Source organism: Periplaneta americana, chromosome 3, assembly GCF_040183065.1.
Source record: "Periplaneta americana isolate PAMFEO1 chromosome 3, P.americana_PAMFEO1_priV1, whole genome shotgun sequence".
NCBI lineage: Eukaryota > Metazoa > Arthropoda > Insecta > Blattodea > Blattidae > Periplaneta > Periplaneta americana.
This window is the reverse complement of record NC_091119.1, coordinates 197,470,862-197,487,032: the sequence shown is the minus strand read 5'-3', so window position 1 is coordinate 197,487,032 and position 16,171 is coordinate 197,470,862. Positions and strand designations below refer to the sequence as shown.

At 36.6% G+C, this 16,171-nt stretch overlaps 1 protein-coding gene across 6 annotated transcripts in view; it reads right to left on the bottom strand.

Moving 5' to 3' along the window:
• Positions 1 to 935: 935 nt before the first annotated feature.
• The window catches only part of LOC138696941 (proteasome inhibitor PI31 subunit-like), a 70,257-nt gene continuing 55,021 nt past the window's right edge, over positions 936 to 16,171 (bottom strand). For 4 of the 6 annotated variants that reach the window (XR_011331498.1, XR_011331497.1, XR_011331493.1 and 1 more), the window contains 3 exons: positions 10,845 to 10,952; positions 5,657 to 5,792; positions 936 to 1,579 (listed from right to left, as the gene is read on the bottom strand). The gene's annotated coding sequence lies outside the window, so the exon portion shown is untranslated. Of the gene's footprint in view, positions 1,580 to 5,656; positions 5,793 to 9,135; positions 9,434 to 10,844; positions 10,953 to 16,171 lie in introns of all 6 variants that reach the window. The other 2 variants (XR_011331494.1, XR_011331496.1) reach the window with 1 other exon arrangement.

Below are 16,171 nucleotides of genomic sequence, written 5' to 3'. Positions count from 1 at the left end.
TGTAGTGCCAGGAGAGTCTTAAATCTAAACTTAACCTAAATTCCAGACCATAGACGAACACAGGAATAATCCCCTTTAAGGAAAAATTCCTGTGCTCTAACCGGGAATCGAACCCGGGATCTCATGAACTATAGCCAGAAGCTCTGACCACTAGACCATGAGGCTGGTCCCATAGAATCATGTGATTATTAATAATTAAACCATCTATCTTCCCAAATTCAGTTGGGTTTCCATCTGTTTCCAGCAGGCGTTAGTCCATTGTTGTGACGTCTTCCTTAACCCTTTCCACTCGAATGAGTCCATTTCGTATCCTCAGAAGTAGTTTCGTTCTTTACCAATAGAGTGCAGCATCCTCCAGTTCCTTGGCCAGCTGTTATTAGGAAGAGAATTGCTTTGTTTTTTTCGTTTCTCCATGATGTCCCTATGACCTTATGCACCCATAATTGTGGAAAATCAAAAACAAATTCACGTCAGAAAGGGTTAAAGAGGGTGCATATAGGTGAATCCAAAATTCCGTTATGTAAAATGGTCTGCGAGTTGATCATGTCCCGCTAGAAATTCCCTGCACTTCACAAAACTATTCGGAATCAAAACATTAAGAAATGTGGAATTACAATATCAGATGCTAGGAATGGCAAGGGACGCCCTCTGAGCTCGAGATAGATTTAGTGATCAATTGTAGAATACAGAATCATTCTATCCAAACTAATGAACAAGTGTACTGAATCTCTAACAATTCAGAATGTTGCTAATAAATTAATAATGGTATTGTCTCTCGGGGGACATATTCTTCACTGCATTATATCAGAATACACTGTATTTCGTACTTTGTTATATTGGGCTTCTACTGTATTATAATTTCCTGTACATTTCAAATTGCATTGTTAATTTATCTGTTTTGCGTCCCATCCATTAAATAAAATACTCCTCTTGAACCTCAATTATTTTATTATGCATATTAAGATAACATATGTAAGTAATCTTATTATATTAGGTACACAGAGTAGATGAAACGAAATGCCACTGTGGTTCAAGGAAACGAGTTGTCTGTGAGCCTGTACCTACTCATGGGTTTTATGGTAACCCTACCTCAGTTCAACATTCAACTAAATAATTATTGGAATTACAACAGGACAAAACCTGTGTAGTCCATCAGCATTGCTCCCAGATATTGTCGCTAGGATAAAGAAAACATTCAACAGTGAAAATGAACTAGGCCTATAGAAAGTGTCCGGGAATGTGCTGAACAGATGTGACACATACCTGAATGCAGGCGACCACCATTTCGAGCATTTACAATAACAATGTATGCTCTTTTATTTCAGTTTATCTTGAGCCAAATTACGATCACATTTTGTGGAAGGCAGGCTATCCCTAAAGCATGCGGTAGAGTGGTGGCATTTCGTCTCAACCACCTAGTACTTCACAGCATATCATTGCATTACAAGGTTGGTGATACAAATTTACATGAACATGTCGTCATAGTCACGTGATGTGGATTAGATGCTCCAAATCTGATCCTGGATGATCTCTTCTCCAACCAATACCTGGAGAACCAAATATGGATCAAAACAAGCATCTGGAAGAAAGAAAAAAAGAAACAGTTCAATATCTATAATGACCTTATAACAAGGTGATAGATATATATGAGGAGGTCTGTTACAACCATATTAAGGGGAGAGGACGGTACTTTTTAAAACTTTTTTCCTATTTGGTGTAAAATATTAATTTTTTGTATGTAGAGAGCTCATGGCTATAGCAACTCATCCAAATATAAATATTTTGAAAAAAAAAAATTATTTGGGAGCCAAATTTGAAAAAAAATATATAGGCCTACACAATGCAGGATTTTACTAAAATCGATATATCTAAGCCATTTTTAAAGATAAATTCAAACAGTTTGTTACAATTTATTTGTAAAAGCATGCTCTACAAACTGTTTGTAACAGAATTTTGATATTATTCCCTACATTTGTAAAATGTAGGGACTGGCCCCGATAACATTCATTCCGAATTTTTTAAGCATCTGGGGGAAAAGCCAAGTCTGTACTTTTATCCATTTTCAATTTATCATGGAACACCTCAGTTCCTGCAGCTTGGAAAAAAGCAATCATTGTACCAATTCACAAAAAAAGGGAAACCTGCTCATGATGTTAATAGTTATCGACCAATAGCACTATTAAGCATGATAGCAAAAACCATGGAATCCATGATCTCCAACAGATTAACTTGGTATTTAGAATCCCAAAATCTTTTATCACCAAGACAAGCCGGCATTCGACAACTACACTCTACCAATGAACAAGTTATACGCCTTGGCCAAGAAATAAAAGACAGTTTTAACAAGAAAGAAGATAGGTACCTTGGCAATATTTATTGACTTTCAGCTAGCATATGACTCTGTTTGGAGAAATAAATTATTACTAAAACTCCAGAAATTAGGTATCTCCGGCAATATGTTCAGATGGATATCAGAATTCCTTAGTCAACGATTCATTGCCACTAAATTCAATAACTCACTTTCTAGTTACAGACAAACATATCGAGGTCTACCTCAGGGCGCTGTCCTCAGCACAACTTTATTCAATATTTATACAAATGACTTACCCTCCCTATTAGAGGAATCAAACATGAAAACAGCACTATTTGCAGATGATATAGTTTTGTGGACTTCCGGATCTTACAGACATAGAGACAAAATTCAAAATTCTGCTCTTAAAGCTCTAAATCAACTACATGAATGGAATACATCAAATTTGATGACACTCAATTTAAGCAAAAGTAACTACCAAATATTTTCACTTGGTAAAAAAGAAAGAGAATTCAATATCCAATACAATGGCCAACACCTTCCTAGGACTTATGAATCCAAATATCTTGGAGTTATTTTCGATAGTAAGTTAACATGGAGCAACCATTTGAAATGCATTTCTGAAAAAGCTCGTAAAAGATTCTCCATTCTAAAAAGACTAGCAGGAAAGAAATGGGGATGCTCTAGGAATACTTTGAACATACATACAAAATGTTTATACAGCCAGTGCTGACATACTGCGGAGAAATTTTAATTACTTCACCTTTCATAAACGACATAGAATATGTTCAAAACCAAGCTCTCAGACTCATTACTGGTGGAATTAAAACAACTCCAATAGATTCTATGAGATTCCTCACTAATATTAACAGCATCAAAATGACAATAGAAGAAAAAGCACTGATTCAATATGAAAAACTTATCAGATTACCAGGAAACAATTGGCATTCATACAGCCCTCTCTGTAGATTGAAAACTCAAAAAAGTTTCATATCCATTGTTCAAGAATTAAAACAGAAAATCAATATCCCGAATTTAAAAGAAAACTTACAAATTAAACCAAACCCTTTAACTCTATTAAATATGGAATATAATCTAAATTTAACAGAAGAAATACTGAAATCAGAAGTAAACACTGAAATACTGAAACAATTGTCTTTAGAGACAATTAATATTAGATACCCTCCACAAAACTGGCTTCATTTATACACTGAAGGATCCTTGATCTCCAGAGAACAAAATGCCGGTGCAGGTGTTACGTGCTGTCTCTTCTCACTTTATAGATCTCTTGGGTATGGAACAACAAGTTTTGATGGAGAAATCATTGCAATAAGTGAAAGTCTCAGGAATCTTCTATGCCACATCAGTAAATTTAAAAATGCAGTTATATTGTCAGACTCCAAAGCAGCTATTCTATCAATAGTCTCTAAACACACACCTTCATCTCAAACAGCAGAAATAACTAAAATGCTCTCTCAATTAATATCACTCAATAAAAGAACTGTATTCCAATGGATACCATCCCACTGTGGAATCCTGGGAAACGAGAATGCGGATGCTTTAGCAAAGAAGGGCAGCACTGCTACTTACAGACCTGTTACTAAATCTACGTATTACTCTGTGAAAAGATTTATTAAATCTACATACTTAGACTTCAACAAACAAAATTTGATAACACAATCCCATGGGAAAAAATGGAACTCTCTGCATCAAAATCCACAGTTAATTCCCGATTTACCACGAAAATCGTCTGTAGCTGCATTTAGATTGGCAACAGGCCATGATTGTTTGGCTAAACACCTGCATAGAATTGGAATATATCAGTCCCCTAACTGTCCATTGTGCAATTCAAACCAAGAAATGGATTCGGAACATCTCAAAATCTGTGCTTCAGTGGCTGGTCATGATAATATCTTTGAAAAATATTGGAGTGCAAGAGGTCAAATGACTTTATTGTCAAACGCCTGCCATTAGAAAACAACAACAACAACATCATTTGTAAAATAAACAATTAAAATTTAATAACATTTTTTTTTTCTTTGTTGCAAACAGACAAATTTATTTTTAAAATGAAATCAATTAGGAAAATTCTGTTACAGAGAAAAGTTTCCTAGTAGTCTAGAGAATGTGTATTCTAAATTTCATGCATGTATCTTGAACAGTTCAGAAATTATATCGATTTTTGTCTGGCAATGTAGCAAAAGAATGAAGTTTCAGAAACAGCAATCAAAGGGGGTGTGATTTAATAATCCACAGCGCACGAACTTTAAAAATGGCGTCTCAACATCCAATAAGAGCACTGATACCCACAAAATGTTATACAACGTATTCCACAAACATCACAGAGTATTTTAAAGAAAAATTTGGTTTTGAAAAAAAAAAAAAAAAAACTGAAGTTCTGGAAACAACAATCAAAGGGCGGTGTGATTTAAAAATCCAGAGTGCAGGAAGTTTAACAATGGCGTCTCAACATCCAATAAGGGCACAAATACCCACAAGATATTTTACAATGTATTCTACACATATCACAGAGTATTTTAAGGAAAAAATGTTATTTTTTTTAAATTCACTCATTTTTCACCAAAAATACCATCCTCTTCCCTTAAGTCCACTGATGTCATTTTTCAGGAGAGAAGAAAAACTGCAAATCAAGATTTTCAGGTATAACTCCCTGTAAAGTTGATTTGAATAATTTCGAGGGAAAAATTGTTCCGGAGCCGGGTATCGAAATTGGTCCCGGGTTCGATACCCGGCTCCGGAACAATTTTTCCCTCGAAATTATTCAGAAGAAAAACTGTTTATGTGCCAACTATGGGAGATATATTAAAATACTAAAAATATGAATTACTGGAAGAACTTAATTTGTCAGAATCAATTATATTTGAAATCACTTTTACATCAAACTGTCCTGAAATTCAGGAAATATCATGGACATAAAAAAAAAAAAGTAATTTTTTCCTCTATATTTGTAAAAATTCAACCAAAGTAATTATGTAAGTAACAGGTAACATTCTTTGATTACTCCTATGTAATATTGAATCACAAAGGTAACATTCATTAATGTTAACGATCTTGATCAGCTTTCTTTTTTTGTTCAGTAAAACCCTTTCCTTGACCCTACTTACTGTATATCATGTGTGGGAATTGCACAACAGTGACACCAACTTTCCCTACGCTGGCACGGTGGTTCGAACAGTGTTAAATTAGGATCCTTATCAATGTTTCTCCAGATTGAAACAAGAATGCCCTCTTGTACATTACATGATTATTGTAGAAAACAGTTTTTTTAATGAAAATAAGCATCCTAACGCCTATTAATTAAAAATATAGTAAAAATCATCATACCGAAGTTCACTTCCTTGCTGTCGTGCTGTTTTCTTCTTTATTCTCTTCCTGCTTCCTCTGCTAGTCTCGCCTATAGGCACTTCTTCCTCCATTTTCACGGATATCATATCCACAACTGGACTCCAGCGGCACTGAACTGATACAAAGATCGACAATAAGTCAATACTGTATATTGGCACTAGTGTTTCTCAATGCAGGAAACTTGACACGCATACTTACAATGAAAAATATTACAGTAAAACCCCAATAAGACACTATTCAAGGGACTGGATGTACAACACGTATTAACCGGGACCGCGTATTAGGCAGGTATACTAATTTTGACTTATATACAGTATCTATTAGCATTTTTCTTTAAATAATTGATTAAATAGCGATCTTACTCGTGTTAATTATGTAAGCATGTGCAGCTTACAGCTGTTTCGGTGCTACTTGACACCATCCTCAGAGCCTACTAGATCTCGGCGCTATCTCAACTTCACTGCCTGTTGTGTGGGTGCGTTCGTGTGATGAAGAGTTGTGTCAAATAGTGTGTGTGTTCTGAAATTGATCTGTGTGTTGAGCGATAGTGCCGAGATGTAGTAGGCTGAGGATGGTGTCAAGTAGCACCGAAACAGCTGTAAGCCGCACATGCTTACATAATTAACACGAGTAAGATAGTCATTTAATCAATTATTTATATTCAAGTGTTAAAAGTAGTGTACGAAAGATTCAACATGGATTATCATGACATTTTTCTTTATTGAAATACATGATTCATGAAAGGTAATACAGTATTACTTCATTATGTAATTTCTGTACTGTACATCAAAGACATTTACAATATGTACTGTACTTAATTCTTTCGAAAAAAAGAAAGCCATTTATAGTTGTTTGCCATGTGCGTGTTCTCCAAGTCCTCATGTTTACCACACTTCAGTTTCCTGTGATTACATCCTCCCGACGTTGTAGCTGTAGTGATTGAGTCGCGATTTTTTATTATTGTTCTTAAAGTCGATGATGAGATTCCTAATGAATCAGAGAGTAAGATTTCCAATTTTTCCGACACAGAAAGGGCTTTTTGTTTAACACTCATTGTAATCACATTCACAGACACTTCAATACACAAAAGGACAACAAACTGTCCAGCAAAAATTTCCAGAATTTTATTACGGCTGAGTGAGGAATGCTGTTTGAGAGAGAGAGGGTTAGCAAGGGGTGAGGTATTGTAACTGTATGTAGGCTTTAACCACGCAGATAAGGAGTCGAATAAGATATCATAACAAGAGGGTGGGGTATGCTAAGGTATGAAGTATGAAGGTTTAAATGTGCAGGTAAAGGGTCGAATACCAATACTTTTCAGGTTAATGTCACCAGTGAGTTCAATGACCAAGATGTTTCATTGCTGTTACAGTACATTGCTGAAAATTACATCGAAAATATTCCACAAAAACAGCGTATTATGCAGGACTTGAGCGCAACAAACGGGGTGTTTTATAAAGGCGTAATAAGCGAGCGTGTCTTATCGAGGTTTTACTGTAATTGGTTTTGGACAGAATATGGTTTGACATGGACAAAGATGTGGAGCATAATACAGTTTGCCACAAACACCCAGTTTCATGCAATCTTTTGAAGGGGATTTAATACAGTTAGACCCAAACAGACTTCACAGCATGATAGAGCATGTTCAGAACTATAAGAAATCATATAAAACTCAATTTCGTCTGTGGGTGGACTTAATATGGTTTAGAACGGACCTCCTTATATGTGAATGCTCCCAGTAATTCTTGTGTGTGAAATAATTTTAGCTCTAGAATAACTCTTCTCGGGTTCTCAGCCAGGCGAGTTGGAGATTTGCCTCCAAGCTTTCGATGGCTAGCCATGCCATCTTCTGTAGAGAATGAAGTGATGCGGGACCAAGTCTAGCCGGTATATATGCAATATATGCCCTACTATTGCATATATACCGGCTAGACATGGTCCCACATCACTTCATTCCCTGAAGAAGATGGCAGTGCTAGCCATCGAAAGCTTGGAAGCAAATCTCCAACTCACCTGGCTGAGAACCCGAGAAGAGTTATTCTACATCAAATGCCGGGAAAGCCTCAAGTCATACAATTTTAGCTCTATGCACACAAGAAAGTCTAACACCTTACACTAGCACCTGATTTACAACATTACCAGAATGGATGAGGATATGCAGCAGATGTAGAAAAACTCAAGTCTTTTTCTTAGTGTTTTCTTAGGCCTATATTACACCATCAAATCTCTGTGTCACAGAATATGATAAAATTTTTGATCAAATATATATGATCAAATGTAAGATTTTGACTATATTACACTATGTCAAAGCTTTTATCATATCTTTCATCGCAGTTCTAATAATGGGTCCACAATAGTTCTATGCTTGTTGAAACTGTAAAATATGCACTAATTGTTATTGCATTAATACTAGAGAAGAAATAAAAAATATATATATTTCGTCGGCTTAGAGTGTAAACCTGCTAACCAATAAAATGATAATTTTACAGGGAAAACAAAAAACTGAATATAAATTAATTCTGAAACTTTGGGCCAAATCCAAATTACAGGTGGTGAAGTTTCAGAGTTAATATGTACTCAGTTTTTGGTTTCCCCTGCAAAATTTCCTTTTTGTTAGCAGGTTTACACTCTAAGCCGACGATTTAGGTTAGAGACTGGGATAGGGAGAAAAGATACAAAAGGAATCCATCAAACTCTACTGAGAGAACTTCAGTGTAAAGATGTGAAATTCTATATATATCAAGTATTTAATAATGGATGATAAAACATTTCATGTGACTCCTAATGTGATATTGAAAGTTTTTATGGTTTTCACGAACCATGTATACTTAATTACCGCCATTTTCTTTCTTCTCAGTCACAGATTTTATCAAAGGTATGATGATGACCATAACTTTTATCACAGAACTATGTCACAGCTAGAAGTGATCATATATGCTATATTACACTGTAAAAGATTTTATCATATATATTTTATCACATTTCTGTGACACATAAATTTGATAGTGTAATATAGGCCTTATTTACATCAACTTTGAAGGAATTTGTGGTGGATTCTATGAAACTATGCATGTCTTAATTTAGCATTTCTGATTGATTCAGTGGTTTTATTATGTAGTTATTTGTAATAGTTCATGTTAATGTAATTTTTATTCAGTCTGAGCATAACGAATAGAAAGAAGTAGTGGTCGCACTCTGTTAATTCAAACGGCCAATACCACGCGGCACTAGTGCAGAGTTCGCTCAGTCTGTTCCGTGTGTAAGTACGTAAATACATTTAACGTAAGTTGCACTGTTTACCTTTCGCTCCATATACGTACGTAACTGGCACTGTACTTACAACATTAAGACTATTTGAAAGAAAAACACATTCATATACATCACACTGTAAAACAAATAATAGTTTAATATGTAAAACTTAACTTAGGGCTGCTTGTAGGCATGCAATATGTACTCACCAACACTTACTTGTCCGACACTTTGGAGAATTTACGAGATGATTTGGCGGCTCTCGGAGCTTGGAGTTCTCGTCGGATTTGTTTCGTCCGGAAGAAGAACCAACATTTCATATAGTGAAAAATTAGTTTCGGTATGATATCCATGGCATGATCCAAGCAGCATCCTGTTCCCGGTGGCTGAATTACAATTGAGGTAATACTGTCTATGCACTCGTGAAATATGTCGCCCCACATTCCATCGCTCAATTTTTCTTTTATTGTCTGTTCTGTTTGCATAAGCAAATGAAACACACACGCCCTACAACCCGGAACAAAACATGAAGGTATTGCTTCAAATATAACACGACAAAAACATAATAATCTCGTCCTTTAATAAATAAATCGTGAGAGCTACTCACTTGTCACTCGTGTACGAATAATTGCAGATTAGTGTATTGGCACTTAAAGTATTTAACACACTTAATTACACTAAAAAAGCAAACGAAATGAACGAACACTCTACTGCTTCTTTTATGGATATTCGCTTCCAACTGAGCAATACCGATCGCAGCGCCACTAATTCTCTTGGTCACCGTCGACAATGCTGAACAGATAGGAGTGCGCACACTTCTTTTTTCTATTCGTTATGGTCTGAGTTTAAATTCTATAAGATGTGTTTCTTTCAGACATAAAGTTACTACATGTAGTGGTATTCATCCGGGGAGCTGCATGTCTTTTCAAACATTTGGTCTTTTCAGGAGCATGCCTGATGTAATATAAGTCATTTAATGCTTTAACTATCTCACCTAACAGTATGTGTGCCAGGGAAGCTGTTTATTCTCAGCGGTAAATCTCCTGCATATCACCTTCAGTGCCTTCACAGCTCCTGCAAATCACACTGAATTCGCCCATACATGCTACATGCTTTGTCCATCTCAAACGTCTGGATTTAATGTTCCTAATTATGTCAGGTGAAGAATACAATGCGTGCAGTTCTGTGTTGTGTAACTTTCTCCATTCTCCTGTACCTTCATTCCTCTTAGCCTCAGATATTTTCCTAAGCATCTTATTCTCAAACACCCTTAACCTCTGTTCCTCTCTCAAAGTGAGAGTCCAAGTTTCACAACCATACAGAACAATCGGTCATATAAATGTTTTATAAATTCTAACCTTCAGCTTTTTTTATAAAAGCTGAAGTTTGGATTTACGTTATTTATGTATGGTTTTCATACCATGGCAATGCTATGTACAGAAGTTTCGAAATAGGCTGTATTGCTGCCTATACATCAATGAACATTTAATTGAGTAAATTTAATCAAATTTAGGAAATTACCCAAAATAAACTGTGTTTTAATTCTACAACAAACTGACTTATTCTGTATTTGCTACAATTTAAACAGTTTCAGGTTGTCAGGATATGATAAACAAAAGATGCGAGAGATGTAAAAACAATTGAAAACTATTTCAAATTTAAGTATCATAAAATAGGGTACTATTTAAATTTTTAAAGTACAGGTGAGGGGGTGAAACCAAATATGCAATTAATACCGATTTTAAACGTCCCCCTCAATATCTCAATTGACTTGTTTTTTGTTTAATTAAACTCAATTTAAATGATATAGTTATTTAGACTGGGAAGTTTTGAAATGATATGTCCAAAGTCTATTTATAAGAAACTGCAAACTCTCAAAGTTTCTGTGATATAAGAATGGTTTGAGAGGAGAACATACCTTTTCATTTGCAGGTATTTAACCACAGCTCTCTGCTCTATGTGTTCCAATTTTACACCACCACGTCATTTTTCACTCTAACGGGTACTAATGTGAACATGTGTAGTCCTGAAATTAAACACACAGGTTAGAGATATATCAGATATTTGTATGCCATAATATAGGAATTTTAAATCAAGTAGAAATGAATCCAGAGTCTAGCAAAAGGATCAACCCTCGTAAAGCCTACTGCAAAGTTATACTTTCAACTGTCTGCAGCAGTATAACAGCTTCCGTCATGTAGCTCACAATGTAGTCGCAAAAGAATCTCTTGTATTGCCCTCATTACTACTAAATATTATTATATGCAAAACAAACATAAAATACACATGAATTTAAATACTATTATAGTCACAATCATGCCATGGTATGAAAGAAAAATTACACAACCTCGAGCGGGAATCGAACCTGCGACTTCCTGTTCTCCGGTCAGGCGCTCTACCACTGAGCTATCGAGTTCGTCTCACACCAAAGGCTTGGCTATGGACAGTACTCTATAACAGAGTCGCCAGTATGAAAGGATGATTCCAAGTCTTTGGCGTGAGACGAACTCGATAGCTCAGTGGTAGAGCGCCTGACCGGAGAACAGGAAGTCGCAGGTTCGATTCCCGCTCGAGGTTGTGTAATTTTTCTTACATACCATGGCATGATTGTGACTATAATAGTATTTAAATTCATTAATATGTCACATCAACGGACGTATATATGTCACCAAACATCGTAAGATGTAGATTAAAAATACACATATTTAAAAGTGATCCACCACTTTGGAGTAGTGGTCAGCATGTCTGACTGCGAAACTAGAATTAAACAACGGCAGAATTAAATTAACATTGTGCATATTTTGAAAACACAATAAGGGAGTCATTTCCCTGGACCAAAAATACAATATGGAGTATCTCATGTACTAGTATATTGCTGCAAATTTCCTTATACACTGAAGTAAGAGGACACGAGAATTAAACAATAGTAGAATTAAATTAGCATGTAGGTAGTATTTTCAAAACACAAAACGGGAGTATTTTCAATGTACCAAAACAAAATAAATTTCAGCATCCCTAATACTGAGAATGCACAGTGCAATTCTTCTAGTTATTCATTATTGTAGAGCCTTATTCTCATATTTATGTATAAAAAATCCAGAAATCAGTGTGTGCTAGTATTTCCCTCAGCTGCAAACGAAATTCGTAATCATCAGTGGCATAGCATGAAATTTTGAGCAGGGGAAGCTAACTCAAGTTGTCTTTCATGTATGAGGAATCGTATTGCAAAAATATAGCCTTAAAATAAATAGTAGGTAACGGTAAAGGTATCCCCGTAACATGCCATGAAGGCACTTGGGGGGCATGGAGGTAGAGCCCCATGCTTTCCATGACCTCGGCACTAGAATGAGGTGGTGTGGTCGGCACCACGCTCTGACTGCCTTTTACCCCCGGGAAAGACCCGGTACTCAATTTTATAGGAGGCTGAGTGAACCTCGGGGCTGTTCTGAAAGTTTGGCAACGAGAAAAAATCCTGTCACCACCTGGGATCGAACCCCGGACCTTCCAGTCCGTAGCCAGCTGCTCTACCAACTGAAAATAAATAGTAGTCGATGTCAAATCAGTAGTCCAAAGACTGGTTGGAACCTCATAAGTAACACCAATAAGGCATCACGTCAGATGGTAGTAAAATATGATTTCATAGTTTACACATACAGTATCTCTAAGAAATAGACACATAGCCTACGTATAATTTAACATTAGCTCACTCCTTGTCATATTTAGAGAAATCACAATATTAACAGTCAATAGATAGTGTTAGTGTCCACACCTGTGGAGTAACGGTCAGCGCATCTGGCTGCGAAACCAGGTGGTTCGAATCCCAGTTGGGGCAAGTTATCTGGTTGAGGTTTTTCCCGGGGTTTTCCCTCAACCCAATACGAGCAAATGCTGGGTAACTTTCGGTGCTGGACCCCGGACTCATTTCACCGGCATTATCACCTTCATATCATTCAGACGCTAAATAACCTAGATGTTGATACAGCGTCGTAAAATAACCCAATAAAATAAAAAATACAGTGTTAGTAAAATTACGTCAATCAACATTAAAGTCTTTATCAGAAGACTATTTCTGACTACATAAATTAGTGTCAGAAACTGTCACTTCACTCATTATTTATTATATCAGCCATAGTGTACACTAACACTTCAACTGAACACAACCAACGAAAGGGATAACTGGAAAACTAAATTCTTTCCAATGCCAAAGCTAGCTTCTTGCGACCAGGGTAGTTTAGTTAGAAATGTATGGAAAATCTTCATGGTGAGTTACACAGAAGAATGCGTGAAAGAAACGAGTCTGTGGAGGGGATTGGAAGCTGGTGTGTGCAGGCTTCATGTTTATTGCTGTATCACAAATCATCCTGAGCTGCCGCATCACAACATTTAATAAATATAGACTGTATTAAAATTAATAAATAATTTTGCTCATAAACTGCAGGTTTATTATGAAGTTATTAACTGGGGAAGCTGAACTTTTTAGCTTACACATTGACGCTACACCACTGGTAATCACACTGTGCAATACCCCTTTTGTTACTAAATGATTTTCCTCAGAGTGCTTTCCTCCAGCTATCCCAGAGTATGTTATTTGTTCTGTACAGTGTCTTTCACATTCCCCAAAGATTAAAAATCATAAAAGGGTACCTAGGTCCAGGGATGGAGGTGACAAGAGTCCTTGGCAACACAGGAGAGAAAAATAAATCTACTTAAATAATATTCACATTCCTCGATCTCATATCACTTAAATAATCCCCTCGACTAACCCAGTAACCTTGTCACGTACCTCGGCTTAATGTAATTTAACTATCCCCTCATTTAATCCATATGAATGAATGAAATAGCCCAATATGTCCCATGAAGGGCAAAGGCCTCCTACCCTTGGGTAGGGTTAGCTCAGTTTTTCCTAACTTGGCGAGCTACTCCATGTTAGGTTCAATGCTGTTCGTTAGGTATAATGTTGTTTGACACTACACTTTTCACTGTTCTCTATTAAACTTCCCTCAAACAATGATGCTTGCATGTTGCTGTTCTAGTCATTGCTCAGTTGTCTGCCTAGCAACTTCCACTCGTCTCTGTCCCTTGCTATCCGTGTCCATTGGTGCCCTGCGTGATCTTTGAAGATGTCCTCCCATCTGCGTCTTGGTCTGCCTTGCGTCCTTTGCCCAATCCGTGTGTCCCAAACAGTACTTTTGTAGGTCCATCTGTTGTCTTGTAGTCTGGCAATGTGTCCTCCCCACTTCCATTTGCTTTGTGTGGCTGTTTGTCCGACGTCTGTTGTCTGTGCTAGTTGTTGGATTGTGGTGTTTGGTATCCTGTCTCGCAGGGATATTCCTAAGATTTTGCGCTGCATTTTACGTTGACATATTTGAAGTTTGTTCTTTTGCTGTGATCTTAGCGACCATGTTTGACATCCGTATAATAGCACAGGATATACACATGTTTCTAGGGTTTGAAATTTTATTTTCCGGCTTATCTTTCTGTCTAGGAGTATGAACTTGAAGCCCCAGAACGCTTTCCAGGCTAGGCAGATTCTCCATCTCAGCTCCATTTAATCCATAAAGAAACTTAAATCAGAAGACATCAGTCCCGTGTGCGGTGATATTGGAGACTGGCCATATTTGAAAGGTTAGGTGAAAAGAAGTGACATGTGGCCAAGGACTATGAAAACGTTAGTGGGCTAGATGATACCATGATGGTAATTATGCATCTACCCAACAACATAACATGGAATGGGTGTGCTTCCGAACAGGGGCAGCGGCATTTCCCCTAAGGTTAGAGCCCAGTTTAGGTGTGTGTGTGTGTGTGTGTGTGTATTAATCGAAAATTAGGGGCTAGAAATATTGAGAATAGGACGCATGTTTATATGACACTTTTTTCGATTAATACACACACACACCTAAACTGGGCTCTATCCTTAGGGGAAATGCTGCTGCCCCTGTTCGGAAGCGTGCTCCATGGAATAAACGTAAGTGTTTATTTATGATCATTGACCTATGTTTAAATCAACAACGTGTATCAGTGGTTTATGTGCCGATACTCGACTGTGCACTTCCTGGATGAATAATTACGTTGCCGCTTTCTTGAATGGCATTTACCTGCTCCTTCCATTTTAATACACAAATATAAATACTGTAACTACAATTTCACATGAATACTAAATGAAATAACTTCCTAATTAATAAATATGTTATATAAAAGTGGACATGTTATAATTACACAACCACGCCAACTATTTTTGTAACAAACACCACGTAACTTAATTCAACCGTGTTACTTACTTACAAATGGCTTTTAGAAAACCCAGAGGTTCATTGCCGCCCTCACATAAGCCTGAGCAAGATTAATCCAGTCCCTACCATCATATCCCACCTCCCTCAAATCCATTTTAATATTATCTTTCCATCTACATCTCGACCTTTCCAAAAATCTTTTTCCCTCTGGCCTCCAACTAACACTATATGCATTTCTGGATTCGCCCATACGTGCTCTGCCCATCTCAAATGTCTGGATTTAATATTCCTAATTTTGTCAAGTGGAAACTACTTCTGCATTGTGTATCTTACTCCATTCTCCTGTAACTTCATCCCTTTTAGCCCCAAACATTTTCCTAAGCATCTTATTCTCGAACACTCTTAATTTCTGTTCCTCTCTTAAAGTGACAGTCAAAGTTTCACAACCAGTAATATAACTGTTTTATAAATTGTAACTTACAGCTTTTTTGAAAGCAGACTGGATGACAAAACCTTCTCACCCAAATAATAACGGCATTTCCCATATTTATTCTGCGTTTAATTTCCTCCTCATTTATGTTTTGTTACTGTTGCTCCAAGATGCTTGAATTTTTCCACCTTTCCAAACGATAAATTTCCGATTTTTATATTTCCATTTCGTACTATGTTCTAGCCACGAGACATAATCATAGACTTTGCCCTTCCTGAATTGATTAATTCAACTATGTTGCCAACTGAAGCATATGGAAAGTTCTTAGATTCAAGGAGCCTTTTAGATTCCTTATTATCTAGAGGAAGTTTTACTTTTGTCATTACAGAATATTAAAATAATTGCTAAATCACTATTTAAGGAACAGATAAGTTAATACAAATTGTTTCCCTAAAAAACAGTTGAAAGTCGCTGAATTGGCAACACTGCTATGGGTGCTTAAGCACTGCATTGTCATTGTGACTTTGTCACGTATATTTACAAACCCAATCTCATTGCAATCCATTGCTTTCACAGAAATAGCTC